The 16,778-nt window shown below is 46.7% G+C and overlaps 1 protein-coding gene across 2 annotated transcripts in view; it reads left to right on the plus strand.

Annotated features, from left to right (window-relative positions):
• Positions 1-9,137: 9,137 nt before the first annotated feature.
• Positions 9,138-16,778, plus strand: part of SFMBT1 (Scm like with four mbt domains 1) — a 120,551-nt gene continuing 112,910 nt past the window's right edge. Inside the window, exon 1 of one of the 2 annotated variants that reach the window (XM_080812245.1) lies at positions 9,138-9,350. The gene's annotated coding sequence lies outside the window, so the exon portion shown is untranslated. The remainder of the gene's footprint in view (positions 9,351-16,778) is intronic. The other variant, XM_080812246.1, reaches the window with a different exon arrangement.

The following is a 16,778-nucleotide window of genomic DNA, read 5'->3' on the forward strand; positions in this document are numbered from 1 at the left end:
TCTGGCTGATGTGGGCGTGTGCAGGCTGCGCCCTCTGGGAGGGAGAAAGGAAACTCACACTTGGTGATCACCAACCACAAATCAAGCACCCCATGAAGGCCTTTAGGTACAAGCTTTTATCAAATCCTCTGGTTGCTGGGGTCCTGTCAGGAAGTGCACACAAGGTATTTGCTGTTTGAAGACAGCCCGTCTTCAAGGCTGCCTGTCCCTAGCAGCCCTTCCCCTGACACCCTGTTAGCTCTAGTCCATGACCCAGCACAAAGGCGCTGAGAAGGTCTGTAGACCCTCTCTCCAGCCTGTCCACCCCACCCCCTTGCACAGACGAAGAAGAGCAAGGCCCTTAGAGAGAAGGGATTGTGCCCCTACACTTACAAGAAGAGCTGGGCTACGACTCAGGTCTTCTGTTTCCTTCTCAGGAGAGGAAATCAGGCTTCCTCCCTTGGAGGGAAGCTTTGTCTATACCCCCTGTCATGGAACCAACCCTAGGGAGAGCGTCCCCCTGCTGAGAGCCCCTTTGGGGGTAGGGCATGTGAGGACTCAATCCAGCTTGCTCAGGCACACAGCAGGTGTCAAGGAGAGGAAGGATGGATGAGTGATTCAGTCTGGCTCTGCTGCTTGGAAACATGCTAGAAAACCCCTTCTCTGAAATAGTCACGAGTGTGTTCACAGCTCAGTCCCGGATCTTGGAGCTGAAAGAACCCCAGACATCTTTGAGCGCCGTGTTCTGCTTTCAACAGCCCGGGTGCTTCCAGCCGAATTTTAAGGATAAAGGAATTGATACCAAGATGTTAAGTGACTGCCTCAGGTTTTGTACTCCAGACCTGACTGGATGAGGATGGTGGAGAGTGGAAATTGGAGGCCTTAGGAGCCAGACCTGGCAGGAATGAAGAGCACACATCTCAGAATTACAAAGTAAGTAATGAGAAAATTAGGATTCAATTGACCATACTTCATTTTGTACAAAGCCACTGGGTAAAGCAAGGTCCATTGGCATTTTTCCTGAATTTGTCTGTATTATGCAGAAATCTCTTTCCTTCTAAATCCCTGATAAGCAGGGACTAAATTGGGGGCCTAGAGGTGGCATCATGTTTTTGGCTGGTAAGCCCCGCTGGGTAACTGTGAGGCTTTTTTTCATCAGGGAGATTAAGCTGCCCTGTTGCTGTAAGGGGCATCAAACAAACATATTAAATGTTCTTGTTAACATTTTATGGATTCACACTGATATGCTAACAATCATTATATATAGGCTAACCTTAATAAAAAAGGAAAAATGGCAGCATGGGAAGGGGTGGGGAGTGGGACATAAGGTCGATGACAGGTGGGGACCATGGTCTCCAGTTATAGCAAGCAGGCAGAGTATGGAGAGAGGACCCTGAACATCAGGGGGATTCAGGCTAAGTTTGCTCAAGCCCCACAGGTGGCTCTGAGGAGAGACTGGAGGGTCCAGGGTCATATCTCCCCTTACCTTTTCCTCTCCTGGTGGTCTTGAGCTGCCAACTCCTTTCCAAGGGTCAAAGAGTGAGCTCTCTTCACGAATCTCTCAACTTTGACCCTCCAAGAGGGCCATGACAGGCCTGGAGAATGTTTTATGGCTGAGCTGGCGCTGCTCCCAACTCCCTCCTGGCTCTTGGGCTTTAAGCAGCCAGAGATAGGAGTCCTTGGCCAGCACAGGGAGACTTGGTGTCCTGGTTTCAAATGCCAGCCCCTCAGTCCCAACCTGACCCTCAGGTCTTAGAATTTGCTTCTCTGGGGTGAAGCCTGGGTGACTACCTTTTTTGAATGTGCTACCCAGAGCAAACATGGGTAGAGGACTGCAAGGAATGGGGACTAAATGCCCCATTAAAGACATATGTGTTAAATATAACTATGTGTGTACATTTATGTATTTAAATATATAAGTATGTGGCATGTGTGTATACATATATTTTTGATATGTTTGACTGTTAACGAGGCATTTATTATATATTGAACATATTGAATACATGCTATATATTATTATATAATCATATATTATACATTATATAATCACATTATATTTTTATTTACACATTACATAGCTCATGCTACATATACATATTCATTTGACATTTCACATTAAATTTTATTATACATTATATTTTCCTAAAAATGTTATTTTACTAGCTATTAATTACTCATTATTTGTTCATAGTAGCCCTACACTGGAAAGAACCCAAATGCCTATCAAAAAGGGAATGGATAAGCAAATTGTGGTATATCCATACAAGGAATACCACTTGGCAAGTAAAAGGAACCAGCTACTATCACATGCAATAGCATGAAAACATCTCAAAATGATGCTATATAAGAGAAGACAGGCGAAAGAGAGTACCTACTATATCATTCCATTTATGTAAGATTCTAGAACACGCAAACTAATCTGTGGTTTAAAAAAGTAAACCAGTTGGGACACCTGGGTGGCTCAGTCGGTTAAGCCACTGCCTTCAGCTCAGGTCATGATCCCAGGGTCCTGGGACCGAGTCCCACATCGGGCTTCTTGGTGAGGAGCCTGCTTCTCTCTCTGCCTCTGCCTGCTTGTGCACTGTCTCTCTCTGACAAATAAGTAAATAAATAAAATATTAAAAAAAAAAAGTAAAACAGTGGCTGCCTGGGGGTGGTGGCAGAGGGTGGGATAGATTGCAAAGAGATGTGAAGGCACTTTGGGAGATGATGAAAATCTTTGTTTTCTGTATTGTACTGATGGTTTTATAGATATAGTTGTATATCAACACTAATCAAGTTCTACAATTAAGTATGTATAATTTATCGTATGTCTTCCTATACTTCAGCAATGTAAAAAATGTGATTTCCAGGGGCACCACCTGGGTGGCTCAGTGGGTTAAGCCTCTGCCTTCGGCTCAGGTCATGATCTCAGGGTCCTGGGATCGAGCCCCACATTGGGCTCTCTGCTCAACAGAGAGCATGCTTCCCCCCTCTCTCTGCCGGCCTCTCTGCCTACTTGTGATCTCCCTATCTCTGTCAAATAAATAAAAAAAATCTTTAAAGAAAAAAAAATGTGGTTTCCAATCACATTCTTTTCTTTTTTTTTTTTAAGATTTTTTATTTATTTATTTGACAGAGAGAGAGAGAGAGAGATCACAAGTAAGCAGAGCAGCAGGCAGAGAAAAAGGGGAAAGCAGTCTCCCCACCGAGCAGAGAGCCTGATGTGGGGCTCATCTCAGGACCCTGGGATCATGACCTGAGCCGAAGGCAGAGGCTTAACCCACGGAGACACCCAGGTGCCCCTCACATTCCTTTCTTTAACAATATTGTAGATACCATAATCTTCTTTAATGTTATTATATAATCATTTAATATAATATTTTGTGAGGGGCACAATGGTTATAGCCTTTGATAAATGAAAATTATTTAAAAGTAGTATTTTCTCATCTCTTAAAATTTCTATGTTTAGCATGTTTTATAATGTCTGTGATATTTTGCTTAAATAGTATATATGCATAAAATAATAAAACGGAAGTAAACATACTGAAGGGTATGTACTCAAAATGTCACCAGTGTGAACACAATATTTTGAAGACTGGTAATATAAGGAGATGCTGGGGCGCCTGGGTGGCTCAGAGGGCTAAGCCTCTGCCTTCAGCTCAGGTCATGATCCCAGGGTCCTGGGATCGAGCCCCACATTGGGCTCTCTGCTCAGCGGGGAGCCTGCTTCCTCCTCTCTCTCTGCCTGCTTCTCTGCCTACTTGTGATCTCTGTCTGTCAAATAAATAAATAAATAAAATCTTAAAAAAAAAATAAAGTAAGCTTTATGTTCAGTGTGGGGCTTGAACTCATGACCCCGAAATCAAGAGTCACATGCTCTCCCTAAGCCAGCGAAGCGCTCTTCTCATACGATTTTTTAATTGAGGTCTTCCTCACATACCATAAATTTCACCCTTTTAAAATGTTCAATTTTGTGTTTTTTAGTTTATCATAAAGTTGTGCACCATCACCATGTCCGATTTCAGAACACTTTCCCGCCCCAATGAGAAACCCCAGCCCTGTTGCCCTTGCACTGCTGAGTGTCCTTGTCACCTGTTCAGGACCTGTGAGCTCTTATTAACAGATTAGAAGTTGAAGCTGCAAAAATACATGGCCTGGTAATAGAAAATTGAGAACATTGTGTCCGTTCATTTATTTTTCCTCCATCAGTTGAGAAAAGAGGGGTGTCGAGGCAGAGAGGGACCCTGAGAATGAATGGGGCATGGCCCATTGTAGTACTCAAAGTTGGGAAATGGGGTCTGGGCCAGTGCCTTTCTCGAGACAGGCAACGGGGGGAAAACAAGCTAAGTGGCTTAGGTAGACAGAGAAAGAAATGGAGAGATCGTGACGGGTCTCCTGGAGGAGTGCTTTGGGACTGGGCCAATTATTTCTCATATCTCTGTTGTTTACAGTTTGCAAAGAATATTTACAAACATTATGTCCTTGGATTCTCGGGCCCCAGGTAGACAGGTGGCTTCATCCCCATTTTATAGAGATGAGGGAACTAAGGCCCAGAGAGGTGAAGACTCCCATAAAGAAGGTTCTATAAAGAAGTGGTGATTCAATCTGGACTTGACGGAAGCCTTTTCCATTCCAAGACAGGATAGGAGAGAGGGATGTCTGGTGGGGGCATTTTGCAGGAGCTGAGACTGTGGAGATGGAGCAGGGCGGGTGCTGCGGGGGACACATGTCAGTGGCCTGTGCCCCCAAAGAAGCAGGACCAGCAAGTGGACCAGGCTTCTGTGACGTGAGCAGTGACTTGATGGTGGTAATCACTTGATCACTTGGGTAATTCGCCACGGGGAATCATTATGGGACTTGTCTCCCTTGGGCTGGGTAAAGGGAGCTGCCTGCCCAGTGGCGATGGAGATCTGCTGATGGCTAACAGCAGGGCCTGGCATTCTTTGGAATTATGTTTTTCTGGAGTTGAGAACAGCCCCTAGCCCTGGCCGAGGGCTCAGCTGGTGCCTAGGGTCCAGGCCTGGCTCTCACGTTCTCATCCAGAACAAGGTCCTGGGCGGATACAGCACGGCAGAGAACAGGCCTGCCTGGGAGTAACAGGCAAGGGTTCAAGGGATAGGGCATTCATATGGGGGTGGTTGAACACTCACCCCGTGGTCAGTGAGGACGGGGGGTAAAAGCTCTACCCAACAGAGCCAGTAGGAAATAGAGATAGCGTTGGGAATGGCCCAGGTGCCTCACGGTGTGCCAACTTCTGGTCTTAGATGCCACCAGCTGACCAGTGGGCACCTTCTCATCCACCCACCGCCTGCAGGGAAAGGGCTAGCTAGCTAACTCTCTGCCCTCAGGGGAACTGATATCTTTCTGTGGGATTAGATGAGGTGATAGAACTCAAACAAATGACAAATACAGATTAAATTATAAAAAGTAATTGTGAAGGGGCCCCTGGGGGGCTCAGGTTGGTTAAGTCTCTGCCTTCGGCTCAGGTCATGATCTCAGGGTCCTGGGATCGAGCCCCGCATCGGGCTCTCTGCTCAGCTGGAAGCCTGCTTCCCCCTCTCTCTCTGCCTTCTTGTGATCTCTCACTTTGTCAAATAAATAAATAAAAATCTTTAAAAAAAAAGTAATTGTGAAGAAACAATTAGGAAGGAGGAAGGGAGGGAAGGAGGTTGAGAGAAAGAGAGAGAGAGAGAACCTGTTTATGTGGGATAAGTAGGGACGTCTTCTCTGAGGAGACCACCTTACCTTGCTAAACAGATACCAGAACAATGTGAAGGTACCAGCTATGCGAATTTGGTTGGGGAGGTGAGAGGAAGAGTGTTCCAGGCATTGGGAACAATGTGTGCAAGGGCCCTGTGGTGGGAAGGACTTGGACATACTTATGGGGTGGAAAGGAGACAGACACAGCTGAACTTCGGCAAGCAAGGCAGATGAGCCGTGACTGGTAAGTGAGGAGGGTGGGCAGGGCCTGTCTCACAGGCCAAAGTAGGTCTTTTGGACATGGCAGTGGCAAAGCCCTGGGAGGCTTTGGGGCAGGGAGGTGCCATGACCAGAAGTCCGTTTTCTTCGTGCTCTTCTGTGCAGGACTCCCACCTGAATTTCCAAGCAGCAGGAACCGACATACCTGGTTTGTGGCCTACCTCTGCCTTTCACTAAGAGTGACCTGGAAGTTTCCAGTTTGCTCTTTGTCTACAGGAACACCATGATCTATCCTGAGGGATGGTGCAAGGGTGAAAGGAGATTTCATGCGTGTGTGCCCACACCCACACCTACACCCGCCAGGCACAAGGCTGACTCTCAAATGGTAAGTTTTAAATCTTCCTCCACTGTAAAGACTTCTTCAGATCTCCACTCTTCCTCTTCCTCAGGTGTCATGAAGTAGAGGGAGGCTGGAATCAACAAGGAACCTGATTTCTGAGTTTTAAAATATTCAAATAAATGGAAAGATAGTACATGTCCCAGTTGGGAAAGTGACATATTATAGAATATTCTATCTATTTAAATTAATTCATAGGTTTAATGCAACTTCATGCAAAAACCTCAATTTTGCTTTAGGACTAAAAATACCAGTAACAACAACTGACATTTCCCGAGCATTTACTATGTGTCTAACATCGAGCTTGTCAGGCAGGTGTTACTTTTATCCCCATTTTATATATCCCCTAGGCCTAGATGGGATAAGTAACTTGCCAAGGTCATGGGGCTGGATGGTCCTATCTTCAAAGAATTCTTAATTCTTCTAGGTTAACTAGGATGTGTATGGACACAGAAACTGGTGTGTTTACCAAGTGATATCTTGAATAACAGAAAACTCTGTGAATGGCAAGATAGCCCTGTTAGATGTTAGAACCTATGCTAAAGAACCAATATTTAGATCCACATAGTATCTGCTCAAACTGAGGTCTGTGAAAAGAAATGAAGAAACAGATTGACCTGAATCAAAAGCCTACTGTAAAAATAGATTTTACTAAACAAAGGGTAGGGAAAATTTATTTAATAAATGATGATTGCACAAGCAGTAAAAACTGGTTGGTGCTGGTGGTGAGTTAAGCCCATATTTTATTCCACACAGGAAAATAAACTTGGGATGGATAGTCATCAAAGAATTAAATATAAAATGAAATTTTAGAAAATTAGCAGAAAACAGACCATCAGATGGGTGGAAGAAAGCTCATTTTTTCAACATTCAAGCAATAAAATCACAAAGGACTAGAATGACAGATTGAACATTAAAGTAAAACAAAAAAAGAAAAACAGACTGGGAAATATTTGCATCATTGATGACACAGGAATAATACTGATAATCTAAAAAATGCTTATTCGACATTGGAGGAACTTTAAGTCCCCAGCAGATGAATGGATATGAACAACCAGACAATAAATGATGAAAAAACATTCATTTTTAAAGTCATCTAAGAAAGGCTAAAGTAACCTTGAACTACTGACATACTAGTAAAGTAGGAGGGGACAAAAGAGATGGTGCCCACTGCTTAGTGATGTGTATTATGCTCCTTACACTCATCAGTGGGAGGCAGCAGAGTGAGCCGGGTGGTGATCTGGGAAGGTCCTATGGCACTGTGGAACAAGACCCTTCAGCCTTCCACCTGGCAACTGCCAAGAATTTGTCCCGAGTGCAGAATTAAAGGACATATTAGCAAACAGTGGTAAAGAACCCAAATATACCACATTGGGAGACTGAGTAAATGTAGGAGGATCCCTGCACACCTTCAGAATGAATCATGTGAATAGAAGAAAATGTGAAGTGATAGTAGCAAACACAAGAGAAAAATGTGTGGTTGGTTGCAACTTTGTAAAGACATGTATATAGGTGGAAGGTTTTATGGGTTCCCTAGTATTATGGATACTTTATTTGTACATTTTTCTTGCTCTAGTTGTCATGTTGTCTTTTAAGTGATGGTTAAAAAAAAATTCAAATTCAGCCAGCAGCGTGACTTTGGGCAAGTTTGTCCGTAAAGTGGGGTAATATTTCTCAGCGCGTTTGGCACCTCAGATCTCGCTCTTGCAGCGGGGCCCCTCCTTCCTTAAAGGAAAGAGTCATCAGCGCCCAGTCGGAGACCTCCTCCCCAGGCCGGGGAGTCGGGGCACTCCTGGGTCCCGGCTGCAGGAGGACTCCCTTCCGGAGGCAACTTCCCATAGCAAGAGGGGAGGAGGAGGGTGTCCCACCGGCATCTGCACTCGCAGGGGAAGGGGCGAGCTGGGAGAACGTAACCGCTTGTGGGCACCTTGGGTTGCGAGGAATCCTTGCAGCCACCTTTGAACTTCCGTTCCAGCTCCGGGCCCCCGGTTCTCCTGCCCGAATTCGGCAGCCGTCTTATGCCCCCTCGCTAGGGCCCCGAGCGGCAGGAAAACTCGGATTTACAGGGCGCCTCCTGCGGTGGCCTGAAGACACCCAGTGCGCCTGGGGGCCCGAGGCTGACTTCGCAGACACCGGGCACTTGGGTGCCCTTCCAGGTCTCGAAGGACGCATCAGATCCCCGACGTGGGCCAGGCGGGTGGACGCAGCCCTCTGGCTGCAACACGCTCCCATCTGGGCTCAGCCGCCGCTCGGTCCGTTCCTCGGCTCATGCCATCTTGCCCGAGGCGGTCACGTGCGGACGACAGCGGCGCGCTTCGCCCCGGCCCCGGAGCCAGGACCGACCCGCGGACGCCAGTGGGTTCCGTGCGGCTCCGTGCACACCCCGAGGTGAGGCGCGAGGGCCCTTCCCTCGTGGGTCGGGTAAGGGACAGGGTGGACGTTGGGTCCCTGGAGCGCGTCTCCCTCTCGGGACCCTCCCGCACCCGGCCGCCTTGCCGTCGGGGGCCGGAGGCGCCACCGCTTGCCCTGCGCCGCGGCCTCGGGGATGTCCGCGGCAAGTTGTGGCTCGGGGCACGAGGGGCGGGGGTGGCTGGCGGCGCCGAGCACCCCCTCCCCGACCCCTCACTGCCCGAACACCTCGCATCCCGCGCGGCCCCAGCGGGTCTGGAAGACTTGCGGGCCCACTCGGGGAGGCCCGGCCCGGGGGCTCCCGGCCCGGGGGCGCCACGCGCGCGGCGCGAGGGGCGCGGGCTGCCGGGAGGAGCGCGGATGGGGGGGGGCGCGGGCGCATGCGCCCTGCACCCGTGCCATATTGGAATGAGTCGGAGCGCGGAGCGCCGCCGCCGCCGCCGCCTCCGCCGGAGCGCGGGTGGAGGGGGGCGGGGAGAGCTGCCGGCCGCCCCGCTCCGCCGAGCCCAGCAGGAAGGAGGGCGCGAGCGGGCGAGCGCGGGTGGCGCGAGCGGAAAAAGCGCCCGCGCGGGGAAGCGAAAAGAAGGAAAGAAAGAAAGAAAACGAGCGCGAGAAGGGGAAAAGCCAGCGATCGAGCGAGGGCGCGCGCGAAAACTCCCGGCAGGTAAAAAAGCGGGGCCGCCAGCTGGGCCTTCCCGCGCGGCGGCCTGAAGGGGCGGCGGCGGCGCTGGGGCGGGGGACCGCGCGGCGCCCCCCTCGAGGGGGCCGCGCAACTTTGCCAACGAAAAACCGCCGGGAGCCGGCGGGCGGCGGGCGCGCGGGCTGAGGCGCCAACGGGCGGCGGCGGCACGTTGGGGGCGGGGGCGGGGCGGGGGGGGTGCAGCGCGGCGCCCGCGCGCGGCCTCGCGCGCCCCCGCGGCCCCGCGCGCCGGCCGGGCGGGCTGCAGGAGCGCGCCTGGGCGCCTCGCCGCGGCGGCAAGCGGCGGCTGCGGCGGCCCGCGGCCCCGGGCGGGCGGCGCACTGCGCGGCCGCCCCGGGGGCGTGAAAGGAAAGTGGCCGGGCGGTGGTACAGGCGGGCGCCCAAGTTCCCCGGCGCGCTGGGCCCGCCGCGCGCCCCTCCCGGCGCGTCCCGCGCTCCCGCCCGCCGAGCCCCCGCGGACCCGCCCCCCGGGCTCGCTCCGGGGCCGGGGCGCGAACCCGCAGCGGGGGTCGGGGGGAGCGCTGCCCGCGCGGCGGTCGGAACTTCGGAGGGCCGAGGTGGCCGCTGCGCTGTTGGAGAGCGTCTAGCGGCCGCCGCAACCGGTTGCTTCGGGCCAGCGTGGTGGAGTGCGTTGGGCCTCCCCGGAGCCGCGCGCGAGCGGGCAGTGGGCTCGCCCGGCACCCGCCGGCCGACCCCGGCCGGACCCGCTCGCTCGGGGCCCCGACTTGCGCTCGGGAGGGCCGCGACCGTTTCGATTTCTGTTCTTCAAGTCTCGTTTTAAACCGTGAAGACGAGACGGTGGAGAGGCGAGCAGAGAGTCCTGAGAAGCAAGGCCTGCTCTGGTGGGGAGCAGAAACGCCTTGTGAGAACAGAAATAAATTCCCGCGGAAAGGATGTATGTTAAGTTTTTAGCGAGATGTCAGCTGTTCACTGGGATCGGAAACTGAGCCGCAAGGCACAGGTCACCTGCAAGTCTTGTTCTGTGCGGAGAGTTGGGTAGGACACCCCGGGCAGAGGCAAGATTTCTATTTAGTGGGGGTGATTCCTGGCGGGTCAAGCAAAGCCTTGCTGGTGAATGGCCCCTAGCGATGTTTTCCTGAGTCCTACTTAGTGACATAGTTTTGAGAACCAAGTAACCATCAAAGAGATTTGAAAGGAAATAAGACGGATTTTGCCAATCCCTGCATATACCTTTTCCTTCTGAACCACATTTTAAAGATGTCACACTTGATTGCATCGCAAGAAAAATGCCTGCCTGAAAATGTAATTGATCATTTGCCAGCTGTCTAGAAAGAGGGAAGATGAGTGTGTCTTTGTGTGTGCACTTTGGGGCCTGTTGGCCTGGTATTTTGAGGAGCGTGTTGAATCCTCCTAGGCCATGGGTAGATCCAGAGTTCATATTTGTTTATAAGGTCACAAAAGTAACAGCCCGGTGGAAACGGGAGTGGCTCAAGCTCAGGACAGTGCTGTTACTACTGTTGTCATTGACTGGCTGCCTTATCTCCGTATGGTTCTTACCCTAAAGATTTTGGTTTTCCTTATTTGCAAAATCAGAGAATGAAGAGCTCATCTTTCTGCATGCTTTCAGATGTCAATTTGGCAACTTTTTAAAATGAGAGATTAAAAAAATCACAGTCTGTATTTTGACAGGTTCTACATAAAAGTGCTCACAATAAATATACATCTTAATTAAAATACATTTGGAAAAAAATCTTAGTTGCTACATCTAGTGTTATTTTGTGTCTCTTGTTTGAACAAAGACATTTACAAATGTATTTCAATGTGTTTTAAAAATTATGTATGTATTTTTAATTGAGGTCTAATTTACAGTAAGAACTTACATGACCTGTATGCCCTAATAACCACACTCAGATCAAGATGCACAGCACTTTCAGCCTCCCAAAGGGCTCTCTTTATATTGCTCTCATTCAGCAGGCACCTCTCCCCTCCCCAAGGTGACCACTTCTGGCACCACTGGTGAATTTTTTTTACATAACAGGGCCCTTTTAAGGGTGAGGGGCAATATTAAGCTGAAGGACAACAGGTGTGTAAACTTGGAGTTATGGTCATTTTTGCCATGACTCTAAATGCTTTTATAACAGTTTTTACACTTTTAACTACCTGGAATTGTGAGACTTCTTAGCCAGAAGCCTACTTGTCAGCTGAGGCAAGGCTTTGCAGATTTGGATCCATGGTTGTTAGGCATCCTTGTGGTCACAGGCCCAGTACCGATGTGTTATTTCCCATTTTTGGAATACTGGTGTATTTCCAGACAGTAGGTTTGGAGGATGGATCATGAACTTTCCCAACAAGTCAGTGTTTAAGGTGTTAGTAGATGATTCAGTTCCTTAAAGCCTAGAATTTGCTGAGAAAATTGAATGAAAATTGATTTTTTAAAGTTCAGTGAATTAAAGAATGTGGGCATAAAGCTTTAACAACCTTTTAAATGACAGCAATTAACTTGATTTATATATGCAGGATATTTGCCTGGTTTATCAAGTCATTAAAACTCTAGTGGTGAAAGCAAAAACAAAAGGTGTGGTTAATTTTTTTTTTTAATTTCAACATGATTAGGATACTTTTTTATATTGGCCCTCTAGGAAGTTGGGTTTTTTATATTCTCCACTGAAGCAAGTACTTCCAACAATTTGCTTATTCTTCCCAAATACCTTTTAATGTAGTCCTGTACATTTTCTTTTTCTTTTTTTTTTTTTTAAGATTTATTTATTTATTTATTTGACAGAGAGAGAGAGAGAGATCACAAGTAGGCAGAGAGGCAATGCCAGGTGTGGTTAATTTTTTTTTTTTAATTTCAACATGATTAGGATACTTTTTTATATTGGCCCTCTAGGAAGTTGGGTTTTTTATATTCTCCACTGAAGCAAGTACTTCCAGCAATTTGCTTATTCTTCCCAAATACCTTTTAATGTAGTCCTGTACATTTTCTTTTTCTTTTTTTTTTTTTTTAAGATTTATTTATTTATTTATTTGACAGAGAGAGAGAGATTACAAGTAGGCAGAGAGGCAATGCCAGGTGTGGTTAATTTTTTTTTTTTAATTTCAACATGATTAGGATACTTTTTTATATTGGCCCTCTAGGAAGTTGGGTTTTTTATATTCTCCACTGAAGCAAGTACTTCCAGCAATTTGCTTATTCTTCCCAAATACCTTTTAATGTAGTCCTATACATTTTCTTTTTCTTTTTTTTTTTAAAGATTTATTTATTTATTTATTAACAGAGAGAGAGAGAGATCACAAGTAGGCAGAGAGGCAAGCAAAGAGAGAGAGAGTGGGAAGCAGGCTCCCCGCTGAGCAGAGAGCCCGATGCGGGACTCGATCCCAGGACCCTGAGATCACGACCTGAGCCCAAGGCAGCGGCTTAACCCACTAAGCCACCCAGGCGCCCAGTCCTATACATTTTCTTGTTTCTGCTCCTAAAGGGGAGGAGTTAGAAGTTGTCAGTGAATTCTTGGTAATTTTTCACAATGGCCTGTGTTTTTTACTGCAAGGACACCTGTGTGATGCAAAGTTGGAACAGTGTTAAGGCCTGTGGTAGGGATTTATGGGGGCATAGTCTGCAAAGTTCAAAGATTTTCTTTTATGGAATGGTTTCTGCTGAATAATTCTGTTTTCTTTGATTAAGCCAGTCAGTTGATTAGCCAACACTAAGCTGGATTTGGTTACCCTACTCCCAAGATTCACAGCATCATTAGCTAAGATAGTAATCTGTCACTTAGTTAAAATTGATGCACTGGTTTTGTGTGTGTGTGCGCACGCACGCACATCTTTTTAGATTTCTTAACTTTTGCATTGTCAGATATTTCACTTAAAATTTTTAAAATTTTGAGAGATGCAACTAAAGATGCAACATTAGAAACAAAATGCATATAAAAGGGCATTTCCTCTTTTGATATTTGTTTCTTTGAAAATTTTGATTTTTCTCTTTAAAACTGCTTTTCCTGTCCATAACCTTGCTGGTTCTGTAGGGTATTTTTGCTTTCACAATGGTAACTAGACTGGGCTTAGCTACAGAGTGAGGGTGTGGATGCAGACATCATTTGACTCCGAAGTCTATAGAACAGGTGACTGTCTAAACTTCATTGACCTTTCCATTAAAACTTAATGTTATGTTCATTTTAATAAATGAATATAATCCAGAACAGACCATTATGTAGGCAGGTATTTTGAATGTCAAAATTTTTATATTAAAGATTTTCTGTCTTATGATTTCCTATAACTTTTGTAATTGCAGGGTAGTTTTCTTTTAGTAGATAGTATTTATTATCTAACTGGGATGTTTTGTAATTGAAAAAATATTTCTCCTTATATATAGTTGTTAAATTGGACAAAAGTCTCTGGGGATTTTGGTTACTGGGGGAGATTTTGAACCATTAGGCTTTAGGGAGCGGGATTTTGATATGACTCTGTTTCTTCAAGTGGTACTAGCCCCACTGGAAAATGATTTAAAATAAAAAGGATGTGGTCAGGTTGTTGCAAGTTCATTTTTAAATTTTACAAAAGTGGGAGAGAGGATAAGAACAAAGACAAGTTAGTAGTAGAAAAACTATGACTTCACTGCAGAAGTTTTAACAAGTTTGAATGTAAACCTTTGCCTTTAACTCAGAGGCACCTGAAGATTTGTATCTGATTAATGTCTAGTCTCTTATCCAAGAGGATGTTTTTAACTTTATTCAGCTCTCTTAATCTTTAGATGACCACTCAAGGACATAATTAAAAAACAAAAGATGTAGCCTGTATGTTGTGCTACAAGATAATACGTTTTGAACTTTGTGGTTTCATAGTTGGTAACTTCAGAGTCAAGCATTTGGCTGTGCAGGGAGAGGCTACAAGGTGGCATTTCTCATGGTGTCCAGTGCTGCCTGCAGGTTCCGTTTTGACATTTCTCCTGTATTTAGAGATGGGTTACTTGCTACACTGATTGATTTGGGGTGGATAAGGCAGTTGAGATTACCTGTTTGGTCTGGGACGACATTTGGAGAAGGTCTTCGATGAGGGAGGGAAGGGAGTTTGTTGCAGTGGCAAGTGCAGGACAGTCACGTATTTGGAATGACAACAAGAGATGGGCGGAGAAATTGAGCTGTTATTAAAATACCTCAAGTTTTTCCTGCTGACATTCAATTTAGGGTTAACCAACAAGTATTTTGATTTGAATTCCAAATTATTATTTTTACCCTGAATAGTTTTAAAAAAATATTTGAGGGGGCTGCTTTGTAATATCTGCTCGGTGGTAAGACTTCCTGTAAGTTGCTGGTAGTTTTTCATTCTTTTCACATTAATTTGCTCCGCAGATTAGAGTGCTTTCTGGTCTCAGAGTTTTTGCTAGTGTTCTTTCTTATGGGTCATTTTTTGTAAAACATACTTTCTCCATGTTAAAAATAATACATGGTAATTTGGGATCATAATTTTAAGATACCATTTTAGCTCATTTTTACTTGTGTGAAAATAAATAACGTTCTTGGACTGAGATGGTGACATCACAGAATCACTTAGCATGTCACCTGTCTAGAACATAGTGAACAGTGAGGAATTATACGTAACATAAAATTTCACATTTTATTTTATTTATTTTTTAAAAGATTTTATTTATTTGAGAGAGAAAGAGAGATAGAGTACAAGCAGGGGAGAGGGGGAAAAGCAGGCTCCCCACTGAGCAGGGAGCCCAGCGATGCAGGGCTCGATCCCAGGACCCCGGGATCATGACCTGAGCTGAAGGCAGACGCTTAACCAACTGAGCCACCCAAGCATCCCAAAATGTCCCATTTTAAAATGTACAACTCACATTCACAGTGTTGTTCAGTTGCCACTGCTTTCCATTTCTAGAGTGTTTTCATCTTCCCAAACTGAAATTCCAAGGCCGTGGACAGTAACCCCCCCTTTCCCTCTCGCTGCCAGCCCCTGGCAGACAGCATTGTACTTCCCGTCTTACGACTGACAACTCTGGCTGCCTCAGGGACGTGGAGTCCTGTGTATCTGAGTTCTGGCGAGTGGCTGTTTCACCATAATGTCCTCAGGGCTCGTCTGTACTGTAGCATGTGCATCAGAATTGCCTTGTGAGGAAATACGTTTTTAAAAAGATTTTTGGCAGCAGGTGAAATAGAGGTCACAGAACCCTGTGCAGGAGGGCTCTTTTCTCTCCCTTGGAAGAGTCTGGAGGCTGCCCGCAGAGCTGTGAGAACCAGGTGCCTCTTCCTCAGACGCAGTCCTGGCACGCTTGGCTGTCGGGACCTCAGAGAGATGGAAGCGTGAGAGTAGGGTCGCTGCAGTCTGGGGTCTTACCTGGGTGGGGACAGAGAGCCTTGTGTGTCCTGGGACTACATCTTCCCGGGTAATCACAGCTGTTCACCGTGTTGGTCTGGGTCGGAGCCTCTCCCCAGAACAGTGAGCCCAGAAAGTTTGTGCTCAGATTGTCAACAAGCCTTCCGCTCTGAGTGGCGCGAGTCGGTGGTGACTCATTCGCCAGCTGTTCCGGTGAGTTGAGGTTTTGCCATATTGAACATCTCACTTCTAGTTTTGTGGAAAACTAGTGAGGGTTTAAAGAGGCTCAATAACCTACATAAAAATGATGCTACATAATTAATGCTTCAGATTTTAAGTTTATTGCCTTGCTTTCACTTTGCATTTGTGTCATTCAGATTGCCAGTCTCAGACAGGGAAGGCAGTTCTGACAAAGCTGAGGATTACGAGTGGAGCAGTCAGTAGTCCCAGAATGGCCAAAGAGGTGGACATTTTTTTCTTTCACTATTGTTTTGACTCTTATTTTGTAGTGCCTGGCCTGTGTTTGTGGAGTACGCATGGGGTGACTCTCCTGAATGCTGTTTGTTACTGGGGGAGGGCAGGTCCTTTGGGGATCCCCACCCCGTCACTATCTTCTTGACAAGGCTGCTTTTGACTATTTTTCTTGAAACCCTTGAAAAATTGACAGTGTTGTGAAGCCTGAGTTTTCGTTTTTGTTTTTGTTTTTTTGGTGCCTTAACTTCTCAGTTCTTAAGGAAATCAGAGTGGTTAGTTGCTGCTTAGAATTAGTAAGGTTTTTCTGAATGTGTCCGTTTCTTTGGTGGTTGATACTCTCCCTAGGACACTAATGAGCACCTTTTACTCCATTCTCTCCCTCGTGTGTGTCATGCTCCTGAATTGTCAGTTAAATATTGTGAAGAGACCAGTTTATATATGAGTCAGTTTGTTAATTTTTAAAACAAGCATTGGGGTTTGTAAGTAAACTGTTAGATGAGACATTATTGTTATTTTTTTGTAAGTAAGCTCCCTGCCCAGTGTGGGGTTTGAACTCACAGCCCTGAGATCAAGAGTCACAAGCTCTACCAACTGACCCAGCAGCCACCCCCATTTTGTTTCCTTTTTAAAACTAATTTCCTA

The sequence above is a fragment of the Martes martes genome, assembly GCF_963455335.1.
Source record: "Martes martes genome assembly, chromosome: 1".
NCBI classification, from domain to species: domain Eukaryota; kingdom Metazoa; phylum Chordata; class Mammalia; order Carnivora; family Mustelidae; genus Martes; species Martes martes.